The sequence below is a fragment of the Myotis lucifugus genome, unplaced genomic scaffold (assembly GCF_000147115.1).
Source record: "Myotis lucifugus unplaced genomic scaffold, Myoluc2.0 scaffold_161, whole genome shotgun sequence".
NCBI lineage: Eukaryota > Metazoa > Chordata > Mammalia > Chiroptera > Vespertilionidae > Myotis > Myotis lucifugus.
The window spans coordinates 2972103-2977814 of NW_005871209.1; the positions used below are offsets into that span (position 1 = coordinate 2972103).

Sequence of the window (5712 nt, forward strand, 5' to 3'; positions counted from 1 at the left end):
TATTTATTACTAGAGGCCCAATGCACGAAATTCATGCATGGGGGTGGGGTCCCTCAGCCCGGCCTGCAATGATGCCAGCATCCCTTGCCTTGGACTCTGGCCCGAGGCCCCTCCCCTCTCCTCCCTCCACTTGGGCGCAGATGCTGGGCTCACATCGCTGGGAGCCCAGCATCCCTTGCTGAGGACTCCGGCCTGAGGCCTCTGCACTCCCCTCCCTCCGCGAGTCTGGGGCACAGACTCTGGCCCCAGGCCCCTCCCCTCCCCTCCTTTGGAGCAGACACTGGACTCGCGTCACAGCAAGCCCAGCATCCCTCACCGTGGACTCTGGCCCAAGGCCCCTGCCCTCCCTTTCTTCTGCCCGGCTGGGGCGCAGACGCTGGGCTCACGTCGCCACGATCACAACGTTCCTCGCCACAGACTCTGGCCCAAGGCTCCTCCCCTCCCCTCCTTCGGCACGGATGCTAGGCTTTCGTCGCTGCAAGCCCAGCTTCCCTCGACCCGGACTCCAGCCCAAGGCCCCTGCCCTCCCCTCCCTCCACGCAGCTGGGCCCAGACTCTGGGCTCATGTTGCCGGGGCAACGCTGCCAGCGTCCCTTCCCGGCCACTATGGGCGCTGCCATCTTTGTCTCGGAGTGATGGTTAATTTACATATTACTTTTTTATTAGATAGGATTTTTTTGGGGGAGTGAGACCAGTTTAATTTAGAAATAAGCTTTGAACCACCTCCAGATCAGAAGGGAGCCTAAGGCTGAGCCTTGGAGAGAAAGGCCCCCAAGTGGGGAGGGAACAGCATGGGAGCTGGCACAGGAGGTGCCACGAAGCTGGTCCTGTGCTCAGCAGGTACTGGCAGAACCTGAAGTGATGAGCGGAACAGCTTTCTCAGATAAGGGGCCCTGCTGCTGACTGTGCTTGCATTTGCATTTGCTACTCAGGGCGAACACGATTCCGGCGATGCACAGGAGCCCTGCACAGATCATCCCGCCCAGCTGCAGGTCCCCCCAGTCTGGGAGAAGGAACTGTCTACCTATCAGGTCCTCGGCTTCCAAGGCAGGCAGGCCTGCCAGCACCAAGAGAAGGCCCCAGGCCACGCCCTCCATGCCACAGCTGCAGGGCAGGGCTGAGAGCCAGTTGTCCTGAGCTCACCTGAGGGCAGGTGGCAGAGCGTGTCTGAGGAGGCTGCTGGGCTCTGTTCAGCTCAGTGGGTTCCAGCTCTTTAAGCCCAGCAGGCTCGCCCAGGGCAACAATACCCACTCCAGGTCTGCTTTCCTCCCCCATACAGCAGCATGGAAAGAACTGGGACTCTTAACAGCAAAGCACTCCCCTATTCAGCATCTCCAGGAAGTACTCGCTCTCCCACAAAGAGTGTTAAACCTGCAGACATAGCTGTATTTCACCAAAAGAAAATTGACAAATTTTACTCAAATGCCACTTTCTCACAAAATAAATACTAGTGTCTGTTGACATCTTCACAGACAGGATGAGAAGGGGACTTTCAGCTTCTTCTGCTCGCCTAGATCCTAAAAAAGCGCCCCCCCCCCAAAAAAAATTTAAAAGAGAGGCCCTGGGGTGTGCTGAAGAGGGAGCCTGAGGAGGGCTGAGTTTGACACCGGGCAACCAATAGGTCGCGGCTGCCTGTCACTACTTCTTGTCTTCACGTTTTGTGCCTTTTCCTTCCTACGAGTACGATCTTCCTTCCTCTTTTAACTTTCTGCTTTCCTCTCAGTTAAGTTGCCCTTATCAGTTAATTAGATCATAGTTAGAATTCGAATTAGTGTGCCTCTTCTCTTGGGGATCTATAGCTACATTATACATGTTATAGAGACACATCTGCAGTTTATTGAATGCTGACCATATGCCTAATCACTGTACTGGCTACTTCCATTCACCACCTCACTTACTGAGTATAACAGTCTCCAGAAGGAAACACTATTACCCTCATTTTATAAAGTTAGAAACCAAAGCCTGCAGAGTTGAATCAGAAGCCAGTTCTCCTGACTGCATATGATGCTGATGGTGGACCGAAGGACCCTGTCCCTCTTGAAGGACTTCCGGCCTGCAGCCGGCAGGTAGAGCCAGAGAGAACCCTATGGATGACTGTTTTCCAAATCCACTTGATCGTGAATCTCTTTCACAGTCATTTATAATCTGGTAAATCCCCTTAAGAACTGCTTGTGATTTTTGATGGATATTCTACAGAAATTATTTTAAGTAAAAGTGTTTTAATTTAGAAAAGTATGTGGTACTTCTTTTTATGTGATACATTTACTTTAATTACCTAACAAAAATGATTTATTGAAAAATTAGTAAATGATATATTACTTTGGGTTTAAAGTATTTAATATATACTTACTTGGACATAAAAGTTTAATTTTGTCTTAAAGCATAGATAAAATTGCTTTACAATTCTTGTTACAATTCTGTATTTTGGATTTAAAATTATTTATTTGTTTTAGTTTTCTTTTTTTTTATGAGATAATCAGAGAATTCTTTAGCTTGCTTTCTGCAAGCTTTCCAATTCAAAGAGCACATTTATAGTGTGGTCTTTATTTCCAACAAATGCAAAGACAAATTGATAGTTACTATAATTTATCCTTTTGATATTATTTTTTAAAGACATCTTGATGTACTTTTGGAGAGTTATAAACAGGTGGTTGCAACTTATTAATTGGGTAAAATAATCTTTGTATAATTTTATTTTAATTTTTTATGTGCCTTACATCAACCTGTTGGGTTCAATGGCAGTAACCCTTATGCTTCTTGTTTTTAACAAATGGTCTTTATTTATAAATTAAATACTATGTGACTAAGAATGGAAACATCTAAAACTATATGATAGTCAAAACCTCAATATTTTGATTGTCCTTAGCTAAATGGTGAACGACTGAATAACTTGGGCTTTTGCAACAGTGCTCATTTGATGCATACCCATAGACTCCCAAATCATTCTGTTTTATTGGATAAACTAGAGGCCTGGTGCATGAATTCGTGCACAGGAGGGGTCTGGCTGGCCCATGAGGCCGATTGGGCCCCGCTGGCTGGGGGGGACGGGGGAGGGAATGTGGGAGGTTGTTGGCCAGCCCCGCCCCAATGGGGGTAGGGGGGTGATTGAGGGTGGGGCCGGCCGGGGGGAGGGGCCACAGGCAGTTGGCCAGCCAACCCCGCCCCTGGTTGAACTCCCGGTTGAACTCCCTGTTGAGGGGACAATTTGCATATTAGCCTTTTATTATATAGGATTATTTAGATTAATATTTCAAGTATTAATCTTTTTTTCTTGAATGACATATTATTTAAAAAATTAAAAACATTATTTATTGAACAAACCCTAGGTTTTTTTCAACTTACATATCATCATAATGAAAGTTTTTTATTTAATTAAACTTGTTAAATAGATTATTTCAGAATTTATTTTTATTATTTATTTATTTATTTTTTAATATATTTTATTGATTTCTTACAGAGAGGAAGGGAGAGGATAGAGAGTTAGAAACATCGATGAGAGAGAAACATCAATCAGCTGCCTCCTGCACACTCCCTACTGGGGATGTGCCTGCAACCAAGGTACATGCCCTTGACCGGAATCGAACCTGGGACCCTTCAGTCCACAGGCCGACGCTCTATCCACTGAGCCAAACTGGTTAGGGCCAGAATTTATTTTTAATCCATGGATACAGACCAGGGGTGGGCAAACTTTTTGACTCGAGGGCCACAATGGGTTCTTAAACTGGACCGGAGGGCCGGAACAAAAGCATGGATGGAGTGTTTGTGTGAACTAATATAAATTCAAAGTAAACATCATTACATAAAAGGGTACGGTCTTTTTTTTTTTAGTTTTATTCATTTCAAACGTGCTGGATCCGGCCCGCGGGCCGTAGTTTGCCCACGGCTGATACAGACTATAGTGCAGTATGCCTGGAGGGAGGGGGTCAAAGGGGGAAAAAAGGGGACATATCTAATACTTTGAACTATAAAGATAAATTTAAAATAAAAAATAAAAATAAAGATAATTGTAAAGATTGGAAATAGTTGTAAAGTTATCTTTATCAAAATACTTAAGAGACTTCTGTATATGATATTGATAGGAAACTAATTCACTCCTCCCACACCCTGATCACTATTGAAATTAATAACAGAAATATAAGAATCAAGAAGGACCCCCAAATGACCCCAAAACTTGGAAAAGTTTTTATCCATGTGCCAGAATCTTTTACTTGTAGGATGAGGCTGCAGTGTTGGGAAGTGGAGGACAGAGCTGGAATATGAGGTTGGGGTGCAGTGTGTGTGAGACCTTCCGGGTGGGAGAAGGAGCAGGGTGTGGGGAGAAGAGGAGGGTAGGCTATGGGCTGGGCGTCTGCTCTGTTTTCAGCACCATATTCTGTTGTGGAGTTCTGAGGAGACTGAGATTTCCAAATCCGAACCTGACCTTCCAGTTTGTTTCAATGTTACATTTAACTTGGAGGGAATATAAAACTTATTTCATTTAGCAATTTATTAGCATGATTTTAAAGTTTTAAATGTTTGGATCTGTGGTATGTGGTTCTCTACTTGTCCTCTTACTCCGGAGCCCCACAATAGTAGGGGTGAGACTATCTGTAGAGAACCACCAAGTTTTAGAGGGATTGTTAATAATCAGTGGCAATAACATATGGTATTGTTATCATCCCTTTTCCACTGTCAAGAACACTGAGATTTGGAGGCTGGCTGAAGGTAGTTTATAGCTCCTTCTGTGGCTTCTTCTAGATTTCTAGGATTCTCGTCCACCCCCACTGCTACCAGCACGATAGCTGGCACGGCCAGTGCTGCTCTGTGCTATGACCACTCATCTCTGAGGGGTTGAGTCTTACTGTATTCTCGTTGGCTCGCCCATGTCTCTGGCTTTAATCAAGCTGCAGAAGCCACAAAGTGACACTACGTGAAGGAGAAGGAGCTTTCCGAAGGCGAGAACATTTTGCTGGACAACGTGGGCTGCTCATTGAGACCCAGGCTAGCCTGGCACCGGTGTCCTAGGGCAGCAATTCAGTGAGCTTGTGAGTGGGCTGAGAGCCAGTCCAGCAGATGGTCATGAGAGAAGGGACCGTGTACCTTGCGATCATCAGATGTGCTTGCCCAGGGCGGGAGTCCTGCCAGAAAGGTCCAAATGCCTGCCCTTAGAGCTGGAGTCTTATTTTTATAAGGATACCTAAAATAAAATAAAAATGCCCGGAAAAAAATGAACAAGCACAACAAATTTTTATTTGAGCTGGGACCACGAGGAGAAGCGAGCTCTGCTGAAAGAGGTGTTTTTTGAGAGTTGAAGCGCTCCCTGTGCAGCTTTCCCCCTGGGTTGACAATAGCTGTGGAACGAGAGAGTGTGGCTATTCACGATGCATGAACGGAAGTTGTATCCCAGGCCCATAGCTGTATCAATGGGGTACTTTTGGGAACACCTGAGGCAAGAGGAGGCCAGTGTCCATGGCTCACCTGTCTGGGAACAAGAGTTGCAGCAGATTAGCAGGCAATTAGGCTGCGGGACTCACTGAGACCCCAGCGGTAAATACCCCATCCCGAGAGCCCCCTTCCCTTTCCTTGGTCATCCAACAATCTAGAAGTTCATATCTGCCTCACCCTCCTCTTCCCAGCAAGTCTGAGCCCCATGCAACATTTTGGATGTTAAGCACCCATGAAATTATGGTCACCACCAATGGATTTTTCTTTTGAAAAATGTTGATCCCCATT

At 45.9% G+C, this 5712-nt stretch overlaps 1 pseudogene; it reads right to left on the bottom strand.

The window, feature by feature from the left end:
- Positions 1-833: 833 nt before the first annotated feature.
- LOC102425463 lies at positions 834-1097 on the bottom strand (annotated as a pseudogene).
- Positions 1098-5712: the final 4615 nt, after the last annotated feature.